The 25,862-nt window shown below is 44.7% G+C and overlaps 1 protein-coding gene and 1 long non-coding RNA gene across 3 annotated transcripts in view; one reads left to right on the forward strand and one right to left on the reverse strand.

Annotated features, from left to right (window-relative positions):
* The window catches only part of NEBL (nebulette), a 364,159-nt gene that overhangs the window by 280,615 nt on the left and 57,682 nt on the right, over positions 1-25,862 (reverse strand). The window lies entirely within an intron of this gene.
* Positions 4,914-25,042, forward strand: LOC123386461. Its single transcript, XR_006600336.1, has 3 exons — positions 4,914-5,086; positions 14,603-14,742; positions 24,927-25,042. It is a non-coding gene; the product is annotated as an uncharacterized LOC123386461 (long non-coding RNA).

Here is a 25,862-nt window from a genome sequence, read left to right on the forward strand (position 1 = left end):
TTAATGTGAGACACTCCATGATATCAAAGCACCAGAATATATACCTCCATAATATAGCACATATATATTTTTCATTTATTCCCCAGGGGATTAATTTGGAGCCCCAGCAATTCCTACTTGGACTAAATCATGCTGTTTTAAAGAGTACATAATATCCCAATTATCCCATTACCCTTATCTTTATGAGTCTCCAAAGGAGGGATACAGTAAGTGGGGTGATTAGATTTAATACCACATCCCTGAAACCCAGGTCCTGTTTCAACAGACACTCTTTTTTTTTTTTAAACAATTACTCTGAACATTAAATCTTCTGTGTTATTTACTAAAACACTTAGCATAATAAGACTGCAAACACAATTATTCATCTCCTTCGCCATACAGAAATCGAGACTCTATTCAGATTTCTTAAGGGAACCAAAAAAAAAAAAAAAAAACTGAGAATCTTCATTTGTGGTGGTAATAAAATTCATAAACATTTTAAATTGGCAGGCATGTCCAAGGAGGGAAGTATTTGTATTATGGGAACAACTACACTTTCACTACAGCGTTGGGGGAGGTGACCAAAAAATATTAGCAGATGAGTTTTTCCTAGCACCTACGAAACCCATCATTTCTTTCCTTTGCTTCCCCAATTTCTTGTTGTACAAACATCCCCTTCTGTTCTCCTTGAGCAAGTTGTTTTTTCTCCTTCTCATGCTTTGCAGAAGGATTTTTTTTTAAGCTTTCTCTGGCCCACGTGGCAGGTTTGCTGAGCCTTCGTTCCCTCGTCTGTAAAATGGGGCAGTTGGAAGAGATGGGTGGTTCTGAACCCAGGCTGTGCATTAAAATCACCCAGGATGCTTAATCCCTCACCCTAGCCCCCAGAGACCCTCTTTAAAAATGATCCTGTCCTTTTTAAAAGTTCTCCAGATGATTCCAATGTGCAAGGGCTGGAAATGACTCATCTAGGTGTCTCCAGGATTCTTCCTGTCCTAAAGCCCCATGTGTCCTTCTGTTCATTTAGTGACCACTTGGCTAACATATCCAGTAAACTGGACGGATTGGTTTCCTACAGCAGTCATAACAAATCACCACAAACTTTGTGGCTTCAAACAACAGAAATTTGTTCTCTCATGGTTCTGGACGCCCCAAGTTTGAAATCAAGATCCTGTCAGTGCCAACTCTTTCAGGAGGTTCGGAGGGAAAATCGGTTCCATGCCCCACCTCCCAGAATCTTGGTCTCTGAATGTCCTTTCCTTTTTTGTCTCTTATAAGGACACTTATCATTGGGTTTAGGGCCCACCCAATCCAGGACGCTCTTATCCAAGAACTGTACTTTAACTGCATCCTCAATGACCATTATTACAAAAAGGGTGACATTCTGAGGTTCTACGTAGACATCTTTTGGGGGTCACCTCTATGCTAGAGGTGCCACGTTCATCAGAAGCCAGTGACAAATCCTCTGAAACGGGTGCAGGCCAAGTGAAAGGCACACCGTGCAGAGACCACGCAGGCCGTGGGGTTCTGGCTGCCATTACGGGGAAGACAAGGGACAGAAGGGCATGCCACGGTGGCCCACTGCCAGGCCCACTGCCACCGGCAGCTCAGGGCTCTCAGATGTGAGGTCAACTCTACTCTACATTGAACCGAAATGAGTCAAGAGAGAGGCGACGACTGTTCCACAATGCAGGCTCTACCAGGGCCTACTCTGGGCCAGGACAGAGGCTGGGACGAAGAGGCACACGTTGTGTGACCTCCACAAAGAGGGACCAGAGTTTGGAAAGGCCTACCATCACCTCTCAAGAAGTTACGCATTCCCTACTTTGTTCATTATGTTCAGTAACTTTACCACTTTCTTTCCCCTGTTGTCCCCCCACCCAAAGTCAAATTCTCACACCTAATGGATTCCCATGATTCTTGTTACACACAGCAATGAGGAAAAGAGGTGAGAATGCTATAAAAGGCCTACTACGACTACAATTTTGTTTTTACACCAACGCACATCATTCCCTTCTTTCAAAACTATGCTCAAAATCCTTGCCTCTCCGTGGTTTCTCCCCACGCCTAGGCCTGAGAACCGTACGATCCACACCCCTCAGCATAAACATTTATGATTTTAATCGTGTGCATGTACTTGTACATACGCCTGTTCCACGCATCCCCGTGTCTTCTTAGACATACGCCTGAAGCCGACGGCTCATTACAGAAATAAACCCTCTGGGTTTCCTCCTAGAAACCAATATGGTCCTCTGAACAGAGAATGTTGTTCGTGAAGAGACTATTCTATGAGTGCATCTCTAGCAAAATGTTGTTTCTCATTTACTCTTTTATGACTTCTTCTTTTATGACTATAACCCCCCAAAAAGAAGGAAAAGAAAGAAGGAAATCAGATATGAAAGATACGTTTCTCTATCCGGAACCAAGAATGGCATACCCATCGTCGAGATGCAGTGATGACATCCGAATGGCAGTTCCATGAAGGGACCTGGCAACAAAGAGTCACGTCAATGCGAAGGAAAAAACGCCTCTCAAAGTGGTTGGTGGCTGCCCGGGCTGTGTCACTAGTGGATTAACAGAAGAGCGGTGATTGGAGAGTCTGTTTGTCTTCTTCGGTCCCCTGATGTAAAAAGACTTAAGGACAGCGCCACCATTACTTGGTTGCCTGGGTCTCACACAGTTACATTTGCGATCCATGACATTACACCCAATGGCAGTGTTTTCACGGAACCAACCGGTCACACTAAGAGGCAGCAAAAGTTGTTTTACCATGGCCAACCCCATCCAACTAGAAACATGATGTCGTTGCCCAAAAACGTAATCTTCTGCCCCTGCTCTGCAGCACAAACTGCCTGTCCACAGGATACCCTTCTTTGTCCTCAAAACAGCTATTCGGTCACATTGCAGGATGACAGAACTTCTCAGCCAACGGCATCCTCCATTTAAATAATCAATTCCCTTCAACAGAGCTACGCTTAGAAAATACTTGCAAATCATTTCTCTGATGAGGGATTAATATCCAGCATATACAAAGAACTCCTACAATTCAACAACAAAATAACAAACAACCCAATTTAAAAATAAGCAGAGGAAAGGACACCTGGGTGGCTCATTTGGTTAAGCAGCCGACTTCAGCTCAGGTCAAGCATCAGGCTCTGTGCTGACAGCTCAGAGCCTCCAGACTCTGTCTCTATCCCTCTCAAAAATAAATAAACATTAAAAAAAAATTGGGGGGAGGGTGGGGACTGGGTGTCTCAGTCAGTAAAGCATCCGACTTCGGCTCAGGTCATGATCTCTCGGTTTGTGAATTCAAGCCCCGTGACGGGCTCTGCACTGTCAGCTCAGAGCCTGGAACCTGCTTCAGATTCTGTGTCTCCCCCTCTCTCTTCCCCTCCCCTGCTCATGCTCAGTCTCTCTCTGTCTCTCAATAATAAATAAATGTTTAAAAAAATTTTTTTAATAAGCAGAGGACTTGAATGGACATTTCTCTAAAAAAAAAAAAAAAAACTACAAATGGCTGAATGGCACACGAAAAGGTGCTCAGAATCACCAATCATTAGAAAAATGCAAGCCAAAACCACAGTGAGATAACGCTTCACCCACATTAGGGTGAAGCTATTACAAAAAATAATAATAACAAGTGTCAGCGAGGTTGTGGACAACCTGGAACCCTTGTGCACTGCCGGTGGGAATGTAAGGGAGGCAGCTACTGTGGACAACAGTAGGGCACCTTCTCAAAAAATTAACCACGGAATTACCATAATACCCAGCATTCCTACGTCTGGACACGTAGCCAAAGGAACTGAAGGCAGGAATGCCAACAGATATTCGTCCATTCAAGTTCACAGTAGCCAAAAGGTGGAAGTAACTCAAGCGTCTATTCGCACCAACAAAACGTGTCCACATATGACGGAATACGACCGAGCCTTCAAAAGGAAGGAGATTCTGCACATGCCCAAACGTAGATTAATCTTCATGACATTGTGGCCAGTCAGATAAGGACAAAGAGTGCAAGAGTCCGTGTATATGAAGTACCTTAAATTGGTCAATTTCATAGACACAGACAGCGGGACGGTGGTTGCCAGCGTCTAGGAGGAAGGGAGGATGGGGAGTTAGCGTTTAAGAGGAAGGGAGTTTCACTTGAGAAGATGGAAATGTTCTAGAGACGGATGGTGGCAAAAACTGCCAGACCACGGGAACTTAACGCCACAGGACTGTACTGTGAAAAATGGTGAAAATGGTAGCTTTTGGGTTATGGGCACTTGACCACCCCAAAAATGACATATGAAAATAATAGCCACCCCAGTTCAAAAGCGATCTGCATCATAATGCTAACGTTATAACGAAGCTGTTAGTCTGGCTCGCTTCTTGTTCTGAACGGTACTTAAAAAATCAGGCATCGAACTTCTTTTAAAAAGGTGGGGGAGAGAAATAAAAGCATCTTCCCTCACGCATCCCCCTCATGGCGGCAGCACGGTAAGGGAAGCTTTAAATTGCTTTTAAGTAAACGTAAAACCACTGCCATTTTCATGGTGAGAATTAGGCTACTGATGTATTGCTTCCCTTTCACCTTTGTACCCCCCCTTCCTCATGTTCTGGTCCTCACTTCCATCCCATTCCTAAATCCCCTAGCACTGGTCCCTCCCACCCACAAACCCAGAAAGAGGAGGAGATCTCTCTCCTCTGGGGTTAACGCCCGTTAGGCACAATACAACTGACAGACCTCTTGGCAGCCCCAGCTATGAGCTTCCCAATTCCATTACTGACCACAAGAAAGTGCTTTCGCTCTCAGAAGAGCCATCTTACAAACAGCCAAGATATCGAGCAAAATGGATCCTGCAGAGTCAGGGTCATTAAAAAGACACAGAGAGACTGCTTCTAGAACAGTGGCTCTCATCACGGAACCTGTTCTGAGAACCAGGTTTTGTAGGGAGCGGAGGGGAAGGGAGGCAGAGCGAATGCATTCTATGGGAGAGAGAAACGAGAAGTAAGGGAGAAAGCAATAATCCAAGCTGGAAGCTCATCCCTAAAATCAGACCTAAAAATGAACACCTCAGCATAAGCGGAAATGTGCCCGTGTCTTCACGACAGAAGAATGGACAGGAATGAAGTAGGTTTCCGTGTTTCTTTAGAATCTTAACATTTTGCGTTACTTACAAAGTTTTCAATCGCAAGTAAAATGTGTTGTTTTTAAAATAACCTTCCAAATTACCACAGTGAACACTGTCACAATATGAAAAGACAACCCTCTAAATAAAAAATGGAAAGATCGCAGACTGCAATAATGTAACTACTTCCCTTTCCTAAATACAGACATTCGTATTTTCTGTACTATTTAAACTTGTCTACAGTGTTTATCCTCCTGGACCTTCCTTCCTGGTCAATGCACCTTGAAATACTTCTCAAATCCCAACACACACAGCCCTATATTTCTGTTTTTTATAAATGGCCTCAACACACATATGCAGAGGTATCACTTCTAAGACGTGCTCCGTTGGGCAAGCGGTCAGTGGTTTTGATGGCTTAATGAACAAGAATCGTCTATACAGACTTTGCAACAGGCCAGAGAAAGGTTCACATCCCAGAACATTCTTTCCATATCTATCAAAGGAAAAGACACTTGATCATACTTTTAGAGAGAAGAAAAAAAACAAAGACACTTGGGCAGAGCACTGGAAGAAGTTGCTGTCTTAGTGTTTCCACCTGCTGATTAGCCTGTTGCCACTTGGTGGCACTGTTGATTCCAGTTTGCTCCCTGATACTGGGGTGGGTACGTCATTTGATCCAACCATCAGAAGCACGTGTGACTCTGGCTCTAGGAGGAACTTCATTAAGCCCTGACAGCCTTAAAAGAAACATCAAAATGACTATGTTCCTGCCACCCCCAAATCTAAATGGTAAGTTCATAGTAAATGCCCTCCACTTAGAACCTCCCCTTGGTTTTTCTCCAAATACAGAAACCCAACCTCTCCTTCAAGGTGTCTCTCTTCACCTGCCTCTGTGAAACCTTCCCTATTAACTTCAGCCAGTCCCCCACTGGGCATGGCAAATCTGGGGAAGTCGCCCTGGCCTCTGGCAAGCAGGCAGGGACCGGGAAAGAAAATGTATCGGTGAAAAGGAAGCAATACCACCATCTTGAGATTTCGAAACAGCATGAAGTGCAGGGCAGACAACGTCTTGATAGACCTCCATTTACGTCATTTATTCGCTGAGCGCTTTAGTTTAAACCTTTCAGCACCTCTGTGCGAGCGTCCTGTTTTGAAGCCAGGAAAGTAAGGTTCAAGCTCAAGGGCAGGCACCCAGAATTTGCAGGTTGCGACCTGGAACCTCATCCCGATCTCCACACCCCAACACACCACACTGCCTGGCACGACAGGAGCCATCAAAAGGCCCCCAATGTCAACACACGCGGAGGCCCAACAACTTCTGACCCAAGTCTCAGGACCGAAGTGGGGCAGCCTCCCTCCCAAGGTCCACGGCTCTGATCTGCACTCGCCCACTCCCCGTCCACTCCACAAACACATAAACACCCGTACTGGGAGGCACATTGCTTCATGCTCAACTCCCATTTTCTTCTCTTGCGATCTGCAAGGTTGCTAGTTTAAGAACATTTTTTAACGCTTATTTATTTTTGATAGAGCGCGAGCAGGGGAGGGACAAAGAGAGAGAGGGAGACACGGAATCCGAAGCAAGGCTCCAGGCTCCGAGCTGTCAGCACCGAGCCCGACGCGGGCCTCGAACCCACGAACAGTGAGATCGGGACCTGCACCGAAGTCAGACGTTGAACTGACTGAGCCACCCAGGCGCCCCAGTGGTTGCTAATTTTGAAAAGATTCCAGTCATACGAACATTTGGAGGAAGCAAAATACGCTGACATACAAGGCCACTGTTGTGTTCTGTATACCCTTGGAGTAGACCTGCCCCTGTTCTACGTTGAACTTTCTCTTTTTGCATGAGGAAGGGCACGGCCGGGGCCTTGAACAATGACAATGTAGAATCCTCGGGGGAGGAGCAGGATATGGATATTTTATACCAATAATTGTTCTGTTATTGCTTTGAACAACACGTATTACATTTCAGTGGTGAGAACAGCATTCTGTGATGTCTTCACTAGCACAGATCATAAATCATCATCAGTGAAGTACAAAACGAAGAGAGATATTTCTGGTGGCTGTGATCTTATTATCAGCATTTAGTTTATGGTGCATATAAAAAATAACTGACTATAAAGTCATGACGTGGAGCTTTCAACAAACACCACAACTTATACACACAATAAAAGAATGTCACCACCTTCGAAAACAGACGCTTTGGAATCTTAGAGACATCTCCTTGGGGCTGCTTCAAACTCTGTGAAAATTTCTCTTTTGATGCTGTATCCAATGCCTGAGACATATATATACTTTGGATTTTTTTGTCAATTGTGGTAAATAGTCATACTTTGAGGGTGGTTTTCATTTGGGGAAACAGCTGAGTCATTTGGAGCTAAATCTGACACATAAGCTGGAGAAAACGGTTTGAATCAAAAAGAAGATTCATTCACTGAATTATGCAACCAGATATTGCCTTGGACACGACACAAGACGAAGGTAGCCTCCCCGGGGGCTCACCGTCCAGAAGGGAAGAAAAGCAGGTAAGCAAGTAATAGTAACCCAAATAATATCATCTTCCCAGACATTTAAGCAGCTCTCGTTGCTCTTGGGGAGGGCTACGACTGAAGAGTGACAAGGCCGAGGCCCTGGATGGGCTCAGAAAGCAGTCATAGAAGCAGCTTCCAGAAGGAGGTGCTCCACATCTGTTTGAGCAACGGCAGCTCCCGTGCATCGGTGTGTAACCTCCCAACGGTGCTGGTCCAACGGAGGATGTTTGTCCAGATAGTTACATCCGGGCATGTGCTACTGTTACAATTTCATCTAGGTATTACTTTATAGTCCCGTCCGCCAATCCCAACAAAGCTGCAGTCATGGGCTAGGATACCAAAGGATAAGAAATCTTGCCGTGATGTTTCCTAAGGTGGCCAAAAATCGGTGTGGCCACCATTAAGGGTGGCCTGGCACAGGAGCCTCCCCGGGTGGGGGGAGGGGCAGCCAGCTGCAGTGGTGGCCAACTTGCTACCTACGGGGATGGCGGGGGTGGTTGTCGATCAAAAAAACAAATACACAGCAGACGACGGGAGGCAGGGGTCTCACCGTCAGAGGAGGGAGTTACAGGTATGGAAAAGGAAAAAAATATCAGGACTGGAGATATCGGTATGAGCTCAGAGACACAGAAATTAATGACATTTAACACACATATAAACACACATACTTCCTAGCTCTGACAACTGACAGGGGCCTAGAAGCAGCAACACCCCCACAGCAATAAGCGTACCTGAGGTACGAATGCTTCACTTCGTCGTTGTTGTTGTTTTATTTTTATCTTTATGTTGATTTACTTTTGAGAGAAAGAGAGACAGAGCGCGAGCAGAGGAGGGGCAGACAGAGAAGGAGACGCAGAATCAGAAGCAGCTCCAGGCCTGAGCTGTCAGCACGGAGCCCGGCGCGGGGCTCGAAACCCACAAGCTGTGAGATGGTGACCTGAGCCGAAGTCGGACGCTTAACCGACTGAGCCACCCAGGCGCCCCTACCCTCTACTGCCTCGCTTCTAGATACCGTTCTTCACTGAAAGAGGGATCCCTGGAGAAATGGTCAATTCCAGAGATGGACAGGGAAAATATCCCATCTGGAACATCTGAACGTCCCAGAACGTCAGTAAGGGCCGGAAGAATGACAGAATCATGTCAAAAGGACACAGAAACGTGCTTATAAGGGTTCACACCAGCCACGTGCAGGACAACTGAAGGAACAAAATAAATAACAATAGTGACGGATTACAACCCACTGAATGAAACAGGAAATCCTGAGTCAGTACTGATAAAAATAAATACATGAAAAAAGTAAAAGTCTGAGGAGGACTAAAATCCAGAGCTAGGCTCAAAGGACTGTCAACAAAATATGCATTAATTACAAAGGGAAGAAGGTGACCTTACAGGGGAGACACCTGACAGACATGAACTTAATCAAGTGATCAAAGGGAACGTCACTGGTAATGGGGCGAAATACATGTCACCTGGGAGGAGTGCAGTGAAGACAATACAGAGCTGTGTCCACAGAGTCCCTGTCGCCAATGCCTAAGCTGAATATAATCGTGAAGAAACATCAGCCAGACTCAGAGTGAGGAACATTAACTGACCTTCAAAAGTGTCATGAAAGACTGGTGACTAAGGGCTTGTTCCCGGGGGAAGGAAGCAAAAGAAACACGACGAGGAAACGCAACATGTGAGACTAGCCCAGGTGCTTCTGCTGTAAAGGAGGTTATCGGGACAACTGGCAAAACTTGAAGGGGGTCTGGGGATTGGACGACGGTGATAAATCAATATCAGTTTCCAGATTTTGATGGTTGTCCTGGGACTACAGGAGAATGCCCTTGTTTGTGCGAAATCCACACTAAAATATCTGGTGGTGATGAGGCATCATGTTGGCAACGGACTCTCAAAAGAAATGTTCCTTACACCCTACCTTAAAATTTGAAGTTTGAAATTCCTCCTCCCCCGCCCCCAAAAAAGAAAGGTTTGAAAAAAAAAAATGTGTAAAAAAGTAGACTAAATAGCCTGAGACTCTGGCAAACGGGCCATTCCCTCACCCCCGCCCACTGTCCAGCTGGACCCTATACTGGTAAACCAGCACAGGAGGGAAAACATACTGGACCTATCACTAAGGACTTGAAAATACATTTATCTAAAAAGGGGAATCCTGGGACATGCAGGAAGGATGTTTTCTTGTTGACTGCTTCGTAGACCAAGGATCCCATTGATGAGAAGGAACCTTAACACTTACCAGAGGCCATCAAGCCCCTCCAAGTATACAAGCTTCCAAGATCCTTTAGGGTACAAGAATACCAACTGAGTTAAAAGGACCTATCAGAGTAGTCTAGGGGCAGTCTAGCATGACCCCAGGGCAGTCTAGCATGACCCCAGGATAAGCACGGATCTATTTAAATTGGTTTCACCAATAGGCCACCAAAAGGAGCTGTGTCGTTATTTTGTTTATACTGGCAGGTTCCCTGCCCCTTCTCTGGGAACGGACCCCGCCCCTCCTCACCACGACAGCACCCCACTCCCCTCCCTGCGGTAGTCATCTGTTCAAGGGGTACCTGAGACCCAAAAGAGCCAATCTGAGTTCTTCCTGAAATATGTACGTGATGCTAGAAAAAAGACGCGCGCTCTCCATGCACAGAGGTCACTTAGCTCTTCCTATCACTCCATCAGATCTGGGCCCTTCCAGAGCCGGCGTTCTCTTTCACACTTAAGCTGCTAACTACAGACTGGGTTTCTCTCACTTGTCCCCAAAGAGTTATGACGAATTCAACTGCCATCTTGTAAAAAGTCTCCGGTGTAGATTTCTGGCACCAACTTCCTCGTGTTTGGGTACCACGCACTGGTTTCCAGGCCCTAACCAACTACTAGATGGATAAAACAGTCACTGAGCTCCCAGATTGGTGGAGCTAGGAAATTAAATCCTGGAATCCAGAGAAATGGCCTTGAGGCATCCTTCAATTTCTCTGCCCCTTTAACTCAACCACAAGTGGCCGATTCTGTACAGCGTATCCATTTATGCTCTGAGTGTTCACTGCAGTTGTCTACATCATTGCCTTCTGTTCGCACTGCTCATCTCCTCAATTACACTTTCAGTAACACTGCTTTCTGGGCACGACCTAGACTACCTCTCTCTCCCACTGCAAACTGCTGAGTAGACATTCAATAAACGTGACGGCATGGTGATATCACGGATAAAACATCACGGGGTAACTCAAGGCTCCGTGTGAAAAATGAGAGTGAACGGAGCAAAAGACTCTCCCTACACATTCACAGGGCCTCGTTCGGCCTCCACTTTCGAGAAACACCGAATGAATGAAGTAACCTCGCCGTCCCCCTCCTGTTAAATCTCCAGCAACACGGGAGCCAAAGCACAGGGGTCATGCACACCAGCACAGAGCAAGCCTGCCTGCTGCCAAGGCTTGACGTGACTTTACCACCTGGTCTGGTCATGATTCTCGGTCAACTCATTAGGAAGCCTGGTGGGGAGTTTATGCACGGCTGCCTTGTCGCACATGAATGCTTTTTAGAAAAGAGACCAGTGGATTAGTGCAGAAAAATGTGAAAGGGTGATGCCAATCTGATCTCCTCTATCCTAAGGTGATGTCACTGCTTGTCACACTCGCTGTGCCTAAACGGCTTCTTCCTAGCCATGAACCGATACCATGAACTCTCGAAAGACAAATGACCACAGATTGGAAAGGATCGCCCGCGAAAACTGCTCGATTTTCAAGGGAGGGCTCGCTTTCTTTTTTATGTTTTATCACATGCTATTCCTGAAACCTTCTGTTTCTTCCAAAAGGGGAATGTACTTCAGATCTACTATGAAGTCACCTCAGCTCTCTTCTCATTGCTATAGAAACGTCAGATTTTCAAAATAGTGTATTTTCAGCTACGACATTTTAAAACAACAAACGTGTAAAATGCCTGTTTACGTAATCCATTAAAGGGAGTTTTCTCCATAGGCATAAAAAAGTTTACATTTGTTAAAGTAAAATTTTGTCCTAATATGGACATATATACATACTTCATCCCGTCGTCGAGGTTCGTTTATGTCTATACATAAAACTATATAAAAATATTTATGTAAATATGTTTTGCAGAAATATAAATATACAAATGAACCTCAAGGCAACAGGATGAAAGAAGGCAAACACATCCTTCCTCATTGGATCTTATCCTGTGAGGTAAACAAGTCACCCAGATATCGTGAACAAATATAAAAATATTTTTGATACACTGGGGGATTTTTTTTTTATGTTTTTATTTATTTTTGAGACAAAATTCTGAGAGAAAGCACAAGCCGGGGAGGGACAGAGAGAGAGGGAAACAGAGGAACCGAAGCAGGCTCCACGCTGACAGCAGAGAGCCCGACGTGGGTCTCGAACTCACGAGTCGCGAGATCATGACCTGAGCCAAAGTCAGATGCTTAACCGAGCCACCCAGGTGCCCCCACTGGCGGAGTTTTAAAAGGAAACCTGCGCCTTTTCATTAAGGATTGTCTGCATGGTCTACACCTGTCCTTCGCCCTACCTTCCCAATACTTCTTTGATAAACTGTACTTTGAAGCAATCCGTAAATATGCTTTCTCCCAGCAGATTTAGTAGTCTACTGGTGCACTGATACAGAAAGTAGACAAAAGACAGTGCTGGTTGTGCTTCATAATTTTCACGGGAATTTAAAGGTTCGGTCCGGTGCTGTTCATCGTTTGGGCCAAAACAGAGCTCTTTGGTATCCGTGTTTAGAAATACTCCACAGTAAATACCAGTTTACGCAAAACTGCACGATTTCGGCAAGGAGAAATCGATGATGTAACAGATTTCTAATTTCTGATCGACTGCGTTAAGACCCTTTAACTAAAACAGGATGACGCTCTTCCCATAAGGTTGTCCGTGCCTCACCGCTTCCTCTCAGCCATGAAAAAGTTATTCTTTAAAACACTTACGGCCGAAGAACGACCTAGAGAATCGGTCTCTGAACGTGTGAATTAGAAATCAGACTTCTGGTGAAGCTATAAGCCAAGAACTGATACGAGTTTGCTAGAGTCCAGTCATACCTCGTGTATCTGCCACCGCTAAGGACTTTGGGAAGCCCGCCTCACCAGCCAACCTCCTCTCCTTCTAGACCCACACGCCCTTCCCTCACCACAAACACTCCAGACGCTTTCATGCCCCTTGGCATTTCGGTCCCCGCTCTCTGTTCTTTGCTTGGAATATCTTCCCTCCTCCCTACCCCCAACACTCATCCCAGCCAACTGGTTTATCTGCTAAACTATCCATCCAGACTCAGCAGAACCATGACTTTCCCAAAGGATCTTTCTCAGTTCACCATCCGTCCTCCCTCAACAAAAATTTGCCTGCCTCTCTCTTCCGGGCTTCCGTCACACGTTGTATAAAATGCATGGCACAGTGTCACAGACATTTATTCTTCTCTCTCTAGGAATGCCTAGAGGACACAGTGAACAGTCTTTGTGTCCCCAATGACTAGCAATTTCTATTGTAGTCAACAATACATGTTTGTTGACTGAATAAATGAGTTTTCTGAAAACCAGAGCTTACTGTTTTTTACCTCATCTGTCCTTTTTGGGGTTACTTTTTCTAAAAGGGCCCTGCTGGGGTGCCTGGGTGGCTCAGTCAGTTAAGCATCTGACCCTCAGTTCCGGCTCAGGCCATGATCTCACAGTTTCATGAGTTCGAGACCGGCGACAGGCTCCGGGCTGACAGTGCGAAGCCTGCTTGGGATTCTCTCTTTCGACCCCTCCCCCTGAGCTCACACTGCCTCTGTCTCTCCCAAAATAAATAAATAAACTTAGAAAAAAAACTGTAAGAGGACCCTGCCTTGTTAGGGTACAACACATAATTAAACTTTTTTTTTTTTTTCTTGATGACCGAAGTCCATCTTCATTCTAGAAAATATCACTGCACACCCTCTGGCTGCTAGTATCTACAAGGACCGCCTGCTACAATCCCAAAACCTTCCCCATGGCAGAGACTTAGGAAATTCTTCAGCTACTTCTTAAGTTTCTAGGTTTCTCTTTTTTTTTTTTTTTTTTTTTCCCAGACTTTCTCTTCTCCCAGTGTTTAGCATAACTGCTTCTGGTAGTGTTCACAATCCACCCTCCCTTAATTGGTAGCCTTTAATCTGCTAAGGGCAGGGGAATTCGATAACTAAGCTTGTTAATCCTGTGCAACTAAGACTAAATAATCTTTGAATTGGTGCCTATAAAGTAATAATGTCTTGGGGCTCTGGTATTTGGAATGTATGACTGCTACATACTTCAGTTGTTTGAAGTCTTAGAAATGACCTCCCGGGTTCTCTGCCCTCGTTTGCAGTCCTGGCCTCCACATAACTGAGATTTTATAACAATTAGGCATCTTAGATACGAGTTGCCATAATTCCTCCTCAGAAGAAAAAGACTCACGTGGACATTTTACTCAGAAATGGCACGTTTACAATGACTTCAATGGCCCTTGGTACATTCTGAAATAGGCTAAGAAGTTCCTGGACCGAATCTGACCAATTGCAAAACAGGAAACGCCATTAAACCAGTTACTGTACATAGATATTGCGTATCAACCAGGGTAGGCGAATGATGCTGTGGGAACAACCGGCTCAGGACTCGCAACGTCTTCCACGGCCGGTGGTTTTCTGTCTTTCCTCACTCGTGCTACCCGTCCATCACGAATCCCATTCTACGTCCTCATGCTGGGAACCGAACTCTCCATCTCAACAGTGTCAGCCCCCTGGCAGAAGGAAAGAGATGTAGAGCACCACATACGGGCTCATTAAACTTCTGCCCAGAGGTGACACACATCACCTCCGCCCTCACTTCATCAGCTGAGGCAAGTCACACGGCCACTCGTGAGTCCAGCCGGGTAGGAGGGTACAATCCTCTCTCCAGGGAGCGAGCTGAGGGGTAGGAAACTGGAATATTCGGTGAACAGGAACAGATTTACTACTCTAAAATCTGCTACTACTAATTTCCTCTTCTAGGCCCTCGAAGAAAGGGGATGCAGATATCAGGCCCCGGTGTTGACGGCGAAGAGATGACAGCACTCCCTCCGATGGGGGATAGACTTTACCTCACAGTCTCTCACCCCAACTCTCCAGACAGCCACTACCAACTGACGGAGGTCAGCATGTGAGATAAAAAATATCTGCCACCCCTTCTATAAAGAGTCAAGTAATCCAACATTCAGGGTTAAGGGAAGGCTTCCTAGAAGTCACGTCACACCTCCGAACCAGGTGACAAAGAGGGAGAGGTTGAGGCAGAAGCAGCAGCCCACGGAAACCCCTCCGGGCAAGATGTCACAAGATGCCACAGCCCTCTGATGAGCAAGGAGCCTGAACTCGTGGGGGGGGGGGGGGGGGGGGACTGAGACAAACAGGTGCTAGGGAGGTCAAACGGATGTGACTAGATCGTGTGTGGGATTGACACTGTGGGTTTCTGGCTTGAGCAGAGTCCAGATGATGCTGACGGTCGAGAACTAGGCACAATGACGGAGGAAGAAGGGCTGGGGGGGGGGGGGGGAGGATACGAGGCCAGTCCCAGGCACCTGGGCTTGGAGCCGCTTGTGGGCTATGCCTTTAGACACGTACGTAGGGCTTGTCCAGGCCACAGCTGGAGAACTCGGGGTGGGATCTAAACTCCAAAAATGGACAGGACAGGAGCATCATCGGCTTAGGGATAGCCCTGGAAAGTCTGGAACTAATGGGACGGCTCAGGGCGCGATCAGAGTGAGAAGCACAGAAGACGGACGAGAGCTGAGAGGAACCCCACCAGAGAACAGAGAGTGTGAGGGGGGGACCCAGGGAGCTCGGGGCAGAGAGACGAAGACAGATGGGGATGAGGAGGAGCTGCTGAATTTACCCAAAAGGTGGGGTTCTGGTGACCTGGGAAAAGCAGGGTGAGAGGCCAGGGGGATGGGGACACAAGTGTGGCTGCTTGCGGGGACTAGGACAGCGAATGGGAGGTAGGAGGGCACAGACTGCCTAACTCGCCAACGCGCTCCAATGACATCCCTCCCCCCCTCCCTGTAGGAATCAAATGCTCCTCAAGGTAGAGGGCCCGTGAGAATTAAAGATGAAAATGGGTGCATTTTTCTAAAAATTATATTGTCACGGCCCTAATACTCAAAATTAATCCTTTGCAGCACATTGCCTTCTTTTAAACTTGAAAACGATGACACATCATCCCTCACAACGTGGCAAAGATACCAAATGTACATACTGCCTCCACGCTGATGAGTCTCAAACTCTTATTTCCAGCCCAGATCTCTGCCCCGGGTTCTAGCTGTCCTACTGAATGTCCTGCTGGTCACTCAAACCCACCCTGGCCCCTGCTGACCTCCTCATCTTCCCCCGAGGGCACTGTGAGCCCCGCAAAAATGGAATCCCTGTCCAGTCAGACCAATATGGTACTTAAGCTGTTCGAGAGGCACGGTCCCCACAGCGAACTGCTCACAAAGCAGCATCCCCCCAAGAAGCTCTGCCCGGTAAGAGTGCAAACACAGATTCTTGCCATAAGCAAAGATAATGTCTACCTTCTACATCGCAAGTACGTATGCATTCCTACCTTTGCTGTTGCCCCTTAATTACAAGCATATGTTTCTAGAATGAACAAATTAGTCACACTTACCATTTTTATTTTATTCCTTACCCACCTGACTGACTGGTGTTACACCAAGTCGACAGGGCCGCACGCCAGCTTTTTAAGAATTAGAAAGTTGAACAGCCTCCCTGTCCCCGCCCCGATGTGTCATTAGCCATTTCCCACCTGGCTCAGAATGGAACACACAGCTCACGGCTGCCGGTCCCTGCTGCTCACTTCCTACTCTTCAGCCTGAATACATTTCTCTACTGAACTTCAGATATACATATCCACCGGCTAGTGAAGAGACGCACTTAGATACCCTGCGGACATTTCAGACTCAACGTGACCAAAACCAAGTAATCAACCTACCCTCGCAAAAGAGAAATTACAATTTCCTTCCCAGTGTCCCATCACCACCCAACGAATCATCTCAACGAGACCCTAAGCATGGACGTCCCCCTCCTCCACGCCCCAAGGTCACTTCCACTTCAGATTCGTCCACTACTGCCCGGGTCCCAGCCTCCATACTCTCCAAGCCTACTAAAATAGCCCCTGACTGGAAGCAAGAGAACAAGGTAGTGCTTCACGATTAATGTCTCAGTTATAACATTTTCCTGGTGGGACATCTGAACTTAGATCCTCATTTTCCTCAAAAAAAAAAATATATATATATATACAGAGTGTTTAATGTGGCTGTGACATTTTAATAAATGAAAGAAAGAACACAGGATTAAGGATCCTAACTAGATCTCATGTTCCTTCTACTACAAAGAAATAGAGTACGAGACCAGCAGGGAGCCTTCAAAATACAGAGTCGATACGAAACATAAACACTTCACTTCCTTATCCAATTAGCTATCAGGTGCCTTCAAGTGTTCCTCTAAAACTTTCCCCCAGTTCAACAATGTTTTCCATCTCTCCAACTGAGAATCTTAGTATGCCATGCTTAGACTGCTACTACAGGATAGTTTTTCTTCAACTTGAACTTGCTACCGATGTTTTATATGTAATTAATTTAATCCTACAGCATGTTTTAGTGTTCCAATTTGTTAAGGTCAGTTTGAATTCTTTCATATTTTTACAGAGTATCGGCAACTCCGTGAAATCTGCAAAGTCGATATCATGTTCCCCAATTCTTAATCAAGTTACCCCTACATACACTGAGCAGAACTGGTCGCTATGGGTTACCATGCCTGATATCACTTCATTGGCAGTGAGAATAATGCTAGATGCTCTATGGGTGTGAGATGCATGCAATTCATTCATATACCATTACTACAGTCAAGAGAAAGCACCGTATTATTAAAGCGCAGATGAACACAGCTATTGTATTTCCATGATTTATCTGTCCTCTCCTTCGATATACAGAAGACAGATTGATTAGATTAGCCTAATGCCGTTGAGTTTATGCAAAACCCAGTTGGTGACTAGGTGCGTCTAAAAATAATAATAAATTATTTGATGATTTCTTTTTCCTGGTATCTCCACGCGTTTGATGTTGGGCTGACTTGTCTACAATTTCCACGGTCAATCTATTTTTGGCTGTTTTGCAAGCTAGGCACAGTACTTACCACTTTTTAATTCTCGGAGACTTCTCTTTGTCTCCGTAATTAAAAACTAATAACAATAATGACCCGCCACCACAGTCGCACCTGGTAGTTCTTTCTGTACCCAGCATGTCTAACTAATACAAATAGTTCCAATTCTTCAAAGCACTTTTTAACTCTTTTTCTATTTTGACTCTCTTTACTTTCATCAAAACTGGGAACTGCTCCAGGCTCCTTCACATCTGATACCTCTTATGAAGAGTGAATTGAATAAGACATTAAAAGCCTCTGCCTTTTCACCAGCTTCTGTTACCGGTTTTCCTGGCCTGTCTATCAGGGACCCATGCCAAGCAACTGGTGAAATTATATTACAACAAAGTCTTTCTGAAACTTGCAGTAACCGGCCCATATGGACAGGGTCCAAAGTGGACGAACACCATATTCTCTCTGATGTGGAAAAAGTTTATGACAAGAGAATAAGAGGGAATATAAATTGCCTTTTTTTTTCAATTTATTATATATATATATATATATATATATATATATATTATTTTTTTTTTTTTTTTTTTTTTTTCTGTCAGGTTCTCATGCACCTTCAAAGGGGAAGGAAACCAGGCAAGAAGGTTTCTTTTGGTTTATTTTGTTGTTTTTTTTTTAATGTTTAGTTATTATTGAGAGAGAGAGAGAGACACACACAATATGAGCATGGGAGGGGCAGAGAGAGGGGGAGAAGACAGAATCTGAAGCAGGCTCCAGGCTCTGAGCTGTCAGCACAGAGCCCAATGCGGGGCTTGAACTCACAAATGAGATGGTGACCTGAGCTTAAGTCGCACGCTCAACCGACTGAGCCACACCCAGGGGCCCCCAGGCGAGAAGTTTTTAAGAGCATTTCTACTTACAGATAATCAGGCCACCCCGTTTCATTTTATTTTTTTTTTAATTTTTTTTTTTCAACGTTTATTTATTTTTGGGACAGAGAGAGACAGAGCATGAACGGGGGAGGGGCAGAGAGAGAGGGAGACACAGAATCAGAAACAGGCTCCAGGCTCTGAGCCATCAGCCCAGAGCCCGACGTGGGTCTCGAACTCACGGACTGCGAGATCGTGACCTGGCTGAAGTCGGACGCTTAACCGACTGCGCCACCCAGGCGCCCCCACCCCGTTTCATTTTAACACAAGCAAATGAAGGTTCTTCAAGATTTGATCTGTTTTCACCTCGTGTCCTGATGACTCAGAAGAGAAGTATCTGGGGGGAGAAAGTGCATGCTGGTACCAGGGTCTACTGGCCTACAGTGTCTGAGGCATTTTCTTAGAGGACCGCAAGCTGGACTAGACTTTATAGATGAGAAAGAAAGACATGAGCAGGAAAACCTGGCTTTCATCACTCCATTTGCTTCTGTCTCCTCCCCTAGTAGCGCTTGGAAAGAACCACCAAGCCCAGCAGCCCCTCCAACAACAGCGGGAAAACTCCATCAGTGTTGAGCCAGTTCACCAAATCCAAGAAAACGGAGAAATGTTTCCAAATGGCCACTCTTGCCAACAAGCCGAAACAAGAGAAGGACACACATCTACATGTGGTCAAAATGTTTTCAGTTGCTTCTTTCATAATTAAAGAGAGTTGGTAGAATCAGGAAGACGAAAAGATCGGGAGGGTCTCTTCAGCTCCCGAATCCACAAATCTCTATCTTCATCAAATACATCTTACTAAGTTCACCCACCAGAAAGGGAGAGAGAAAAAATTTTCCAAAAAATCTACTGCTTTGTACACAAATCACTACACTATTTGTGAGAAAAAAAAAATTTTTTTTTAATGTCCTAAGCTGGTTTTCTAAGCCTCCACTTGGATGTGTTATTCCTATTCAATGAATCACACCAGAATTCTCACTGGCTTTCTTTTGCAGAGATAATTTATTTTTTGCCTTAGAACCAGAAAACATTTTATCATTTTTGTGAAAGACTATTTTCCATTCCAAGCTTTCCACAGAAAATTCTATTTATCTGTGGTTTGATACTTTAAGTATCATTACTCAACTTAATTTGCTCTTAAGAGTTCTTAAGAGTCCAAAGAAGGCCTGCAGTCAGCTACTGATTAAAACCTGTTCCTTCTCAATGTCACTCTTTGGTGGCAGCATGAGTTTTATCCCTTGGCCTTCAAGCCTCACTCACTGAGAGTAGATTGCCCCAAACCAGATTCATCAACTGGAAGATGACAATACGGTATGGGAAACTAGAATTCTTCCCCATTAACTATTCTTAAGTACAGCTGAATGGAAAACTAGGGCCCATAGACAGAGCCAGTGGCTACAATAGCACAGAAAAAAAGCTCCCTATCATTAGATAAAGGGATCCAAAGTGTAGATGTCCCTAGGATTTTTATTAGTGCACTCAAAATCTGATATCATTTAAGCACTGCGATTCACGGACCACCTACATCAAAGTCAATGGGAGTGCTTTGTTTTTAAATTTTTTTTAATATTTATTTATTTTTGAGAGAAAGACACAGAGACAAAGAGAGACAGAGTGCGAGCAGAGGAGGGGCAGAGAGGAAGGGAGACACAGAATCTGAAGCAGCCTAAAGGCTCTGAGCTCTCAGCACAGAGCCCGACGCGGGGCTCAAACCCACAAACTGTGAGATCATGACCTGAGCCGAAGTCGGACGCTTAACCGACTGAGCCACCCAGGTGCCCCAGGAGTGCTTTTTAAAATACAGGTTTGGGGGTGCCTAGGTGGCTCAGGCGTTTAAGCATCTGACTCTTTGTTTTGGCTCAGGTCATGATCTCACGGTTTGAGTTCAAGCCCCACATCGGGCTCTGTGCTAACAGTGCAGAGCCTGCTTGAGATTCTCTCTCTTCCTCCCTCTCTCTCTCTCTCTCTCTCTCTCTCTCTCTCTCTGCCCTTCCCCTGCTTGCACTGTCTCTATCTCTCTCTCCAAAGAAATAAACATTTAAAGAATAAATTAAATAATAAATAAATAATAAAATACAGGTTCCAAGGCCTCATCTCTGACCAACTATATTGGAATCTAAGAGGTGAGGTCCAAATATCAACTCCAAGGACTATTCTCAGGTACAGTTTCAGAATCCCTGCCCTGAAAGAAGAGTAGAGAGTTATCTGGTGGCCAAGTTATGGGTTGGGTTGGGGGAGATATGGACCGAGTTGGGGAAAATCTTGCCTAAGCAAAGCAGGCAGAAGGAACAATAAGGGGCCAAGGTCAGAGGAAGGTAAACTGATGAGGAGAGATAACCAAAACCACCTACAAGTTCCCTTAAATAAGGAAAAAAAATTTTTTTAATATTTATTTATGTTTGGGATAGCACAAGCAGGGGAGGGGCAGAGAGAGGGGGACAGAGGCTCTGCCATGAAGGCTGATAGCCGCGAGTCCAATATGGGGCTCAAATCACAAACCACAAGATCGTGACCTGAGCCAAAGTCAGATGCTCAGCCGACTAAGCCACCCAGGTGCCCCTAAGAAAAAATGTTTTAATTCTACATCAATAAACTTTTGGAAAACACTGAATTAAGGGTGTTAAACCATGGTATTAGCATAAGTCTGCCTTTTAAAATCAAAGCTCTAAACTGCTATTCAAATTGTTGAGCTTAAGGATTGTGAAGCAAACCAGACTATGGAGAGTGTATGTAACATACATATAACGAAGAATGATAAAGTATGGGAAGTATGGTTCGAACCAGAATGGCAATTTTCTCTTAAATCTCAAGCATTTTCTATATTAATTGAATTTAGAGCACTCTGTGCTCGAGGACAGAAGAGTACCCCAGTGGTGTTTGTCTCCTGGCCACTGGTTGACTTCCTTCTCTCTCAGTCAGAGATAGTCTATCAATGTCAGCTTTTTGAGAAAGCGATAGGGAAGACATAGTTTGGCTTTCTCATGCCTCTTTCCACACCAATCCTCACAGGACTATATAAGACGTGAGAGCAGGAACATAAGAAAATCTGGGTTCTGGTCTCTACTAATCCACTGATAGACTGAATAAATCATTTAAGCTTGTACATTGCACCTTCCTCACCAGTACAATGAGGAGGTTAGATGAGATTATCTTCTGGCTCCAAAACTCTAAATGTCACATTACACACAACCCTGATGCTGTGCTTTTTGCTTTAAAGAGGATAGAACCTACAGGCATCTCAATGTATCCCCCCGCCACCCCGATATGTCAAAATGATCCTGTTGTTAATACTATGATTTTGATTGAGAAAATGAAAACAATTCTGAGAAAAGAAAGAAAGAAAGAAAGAAAGAAAGAAAGAAAGAAAGAAAGAAAGAAAGAAAGAAAGAAAGAAAGAAAGAAAAAAAAATCTAGTTTGGACTTAGATACCAGGGAGATTCTAAGGCCCTCTTCCTCACCTTCCTTCCATCCACCTTCCTTCAGCTCTCTCTCCTCCTTAATCTCACCCTCTACCAGCTAATTTCTTTAGCTTGAGTTGGGCATAACCTGATTTGCATGTAAAACTTACTCCTCAAAAAAAATTTAGCTGAGGGTAGTAGCTTAGATTAGCCTGAAGAAGTTGCTGAAACATTTTTAAAGGATCTACAAAAAACATAATATTGGGGCGCCTGGGTGGCTCAGTCAGTTAAGCATCCAACTCTTGATTTTGGCTCAGGTCACGATCCCAGGGTCGTGGGATAGAGCCCCATGTTGGACTCTGCACTGAGCATGGAGCTTGCTTAAGATTCTCTCTCTCTCCTGCCCCTCTCCCCAGCTCACAGGTCGCTCTCGCTCTCTCTCAAAAAAAAAAAAAAAAGGAAAGAAAGAAAGAGAAAGAAAGAAAGAAAGAAAGAAAGAAAGAAAGAAAGAAAGAAAGAAAGAAAGAAAAGAGAGAAAGAAAGAAAAAACAACGTAATATTTACACACATTTCTGAATCTACTTGGTTTTGAGTGTCTATTTTTAACAGGGATTTAGACTGGTTTCGCCACATCAGTCTATCTTTCCTCAACTTGTACCACTTTTCACCTACTATGGGCCCCTGTATTTTATCCTAGCTCCCTCACTGGTTCCTCTACCCTTCTGAGTCACAGCATCAATAACCTACAAGCTGTCCTTAAAACCAAAAAAATAATGATCTCTCAGCTTATATTTCATTTAAATACACTTGTAGGAGTTTTGACATCTCAGATACCACTACTTTGGAAACTTTTGCCCACACATTGCCAATTCTTTACTGTTTCCAAACAAAATTTACAACAACTGTTGCCTCTTAGCAAAAAAGAAAAAAAAGAACCCAATAATAGAGTGTGTCCCTTCTGTTCCCTATAGCAATAGGCTTGCCTCTATTTCAGTATTGCTTAAACTAGTCATTTCATGTATTGTCAGGCATTGGGGGCTCTGCCTGTACTGTTCTGGTTACATCATCACCAACAAAAGATTTACAAAAAGGTTTCCATGGCAAGCAACAAGAACAAATGAAAAAGTCCAAGAGAACTGTAAACAGAAAAGATAAGGCTCAGTCAATCTCTGAAACTGACACGAAACTGACAAGCAACCCCATGCAAAAGCAACTGCGTCAATCACAACAAGTGAAGCTATGGGCATTTCCCTGAAACATGATAAGGGCCACACAATAAATGAAGACACTGGACTTTTTATGGATGGAATAGTCACACACAGCTCGATGCAAAAGACTCTAGTGACACAAGGGCAGTCACCTTCTGCATACAAATTCTATTCCTTGTTTAATGGACTAGACAAGTGTTGCCATTTTAATTCATGGCCCTACATAAAATGAGCATTAAAATAATCTCCTTTTGAATCTTTATGTTTTCTGTAACCCTGGTAGCTAACTGCTGATACCAACAATTATCTAAGCACCAGCAGCTGTTGGAAAAGGCAGAAATCAGTAATGGCAGGTCAGCTGAAAAGAGACAAGAGTGAGGTGTGGATTTATGGCAGGGAAAGAACTCAAGCTGTAGGCACCTCTGGGGTAATAACAAAGCCAAACACACAGAGTGTGAAGATGGAAGGAGACATTTTCATCACTGACGCAAAGGACAAAGGCAAAACTATGATTTGTTCCTCTTTGTAGCCCTAGAACTCTTCCTGGCACACCGTAGGTGGTCAATAAATGCTCACTGAGTGAAAATATAGCACCAAATTCAGAGTCAGGAAACCCACCGATGTAAAACAATTACCATGCAAATAAAATGGCATCATTTTACATAAAGGGAAAGTGGATGGATTTTTCTCTGTCTCTTAGTAATGAGAAGCCATTCTGGATATTTTAATACTAGACGTGGAATAATTTCTTATTTCTCAATTTCCTCTCTCTCAATCATTCCTCCCCCTCCGACCAATTGGTGAAGATAAATTCAGGTCATTTAGGGCTCTATAAGGCTATTACAGGAAAGCATAAATATCCTGCCATAGGTATCACCATAATTTGAATGTATATAGAAAAAACAAGTTTTGATAGAGTCCCCTTCTGGCCCTCTTCCTCCACGGCCTCTCATCGGTGATGATGTGAATAGTTGTTTTGTCTACAGCCATAGCTTTTGCAAAGAAGTCAAAGTGAAACAAGTTTGCCTTTTTCCATAAACATATCATTTAAAAAGATCTAATAGGAGACAGAAACGTATTGAATAAATTATTAACCTAAAGGTGAAGGGTATGGATTCAATCATTCTAATTTCTTTCTGGGGAACCTCAACCACTCTTAGTACCCCGCCCATCTACATGGTGGCCTCCCTCAGCCTCCGCCTCCCCTCTCCCCTCGCCTTCTTCACCCCCCCCCCCCCCCCCCCCCCGTCTGATGCCTGTGCTCTGTCCCTTCACACCAGCTTGCCACTTCTATTCCCACCATCTGGAGCCGGTTTTCAGTATCTCTGTCTCATCAGCTCTCCATCTATTTTAAAATATCATCTGAAAACATATGTTTCCCCCACACACACCCCTTCCAATTTCCTCTTTGCTTTTATTTATTTCATCCTCTGACTTCCTTCGGCTCTGAAAAACCCATCTGATTCACTTCAGAAAACTGCTCTACAAAGGGCCGTAACTGCATTTGATATGAAAGATTGTAATCTCTCAGGTTTGAAATATCCCATGTGAGTGGTCAGCACATGCTCCTCCATTTTATCTCCATGAGATGATGGAAAGGGCGAGAAAGAATATGAACCAGGAAACGAGGGCATTTCTAACATTGAAATTCCCTCAAATGCTGCAGATCGCTTCCGAGCGTCCGGGGCTGCCCTGCCCTGTTGCACAGGACCACAAAGAAGCCAACCCAAGGTCAGCGCCGAAAGTCACCACCCTGGACATCTTTTTAAACACTTCCAAGCCAGTAAGAAGCCGCTTCACCCGTCTTTAAGACTGCCAATAAGGGAGCTGGAGGGAAAAAAAAATCAAAAAGCTTCCCTCCATCCTTTCTATTTCCCTTCAAAGTCTTGCCCGATAATCTGGAAGAAAGGAAGGGAGGGAGGGAGGAAGACAGACCCCCAAACAGAAAGAGGATAAACTTGCTCGAGACACCCAGTCGGTCAGAAACTTTGATTTTTAGACTGCACAGTCATCTCCTCCTCTCGCCTCTTTACTTTCTCTAATTAACCTCTGCTGCTGTGGTGACTCCCTTTTAATTCTCACGGCCAGCATCTACTCATCACGTGTAGGATGCGTGGCACGGCACCCTTCTCCAGCATCAGCCGATGCTTTTCCGCACTGTGCTGTTGGTTGAGATGCTTTCATCCCGTTTGCCTTTCCTTTCTTTATTCCCCCTTAACCACAGTGAAGACGCTGAAAAATGAGAAGCTCACTCTCCAACTCCGCTCTATTGTCAGTTCCGCAGGCTGCGGCGGTTGTAAGGGCCGGAGGAATCACTGTTGCTAAGCAACACTGTGCACCCTGCGTAAAAGATAAAGAGCACCGTGCACGGCTCTGAGGACGAGGCAGTCCACTTCCCTGTGAACTCTGGGGGGCCACCCCCGGGGACAATCAACAGAGAAATGTCTATTCTATGAATACAGGGCTGGGGGAGAAAGTTCTTAAATTTTCTTTCTTTTTCTTTAGATCATTTCTCATCTTCTCCAAAAGAAGCATGACCTCGTGGGCAAAGAAATGGATGGCAAATCCGCAATTTGGGTTTCCAGGACTGATTTGTGCCACT

Source organism: Felis catus, chromosome B4 (genome assembly GCF_018350175.1).
Source record: "Felis catus isolate Fca126 chromosome B4, F.catus_Fca126_mat1.0, whole genome shotgun sequence".
Lineage (NCBI taxonomy): Eukaryota > Metazoa > Chordata > Mammalia > Carnivora > Felidae > Felis > Felis catus.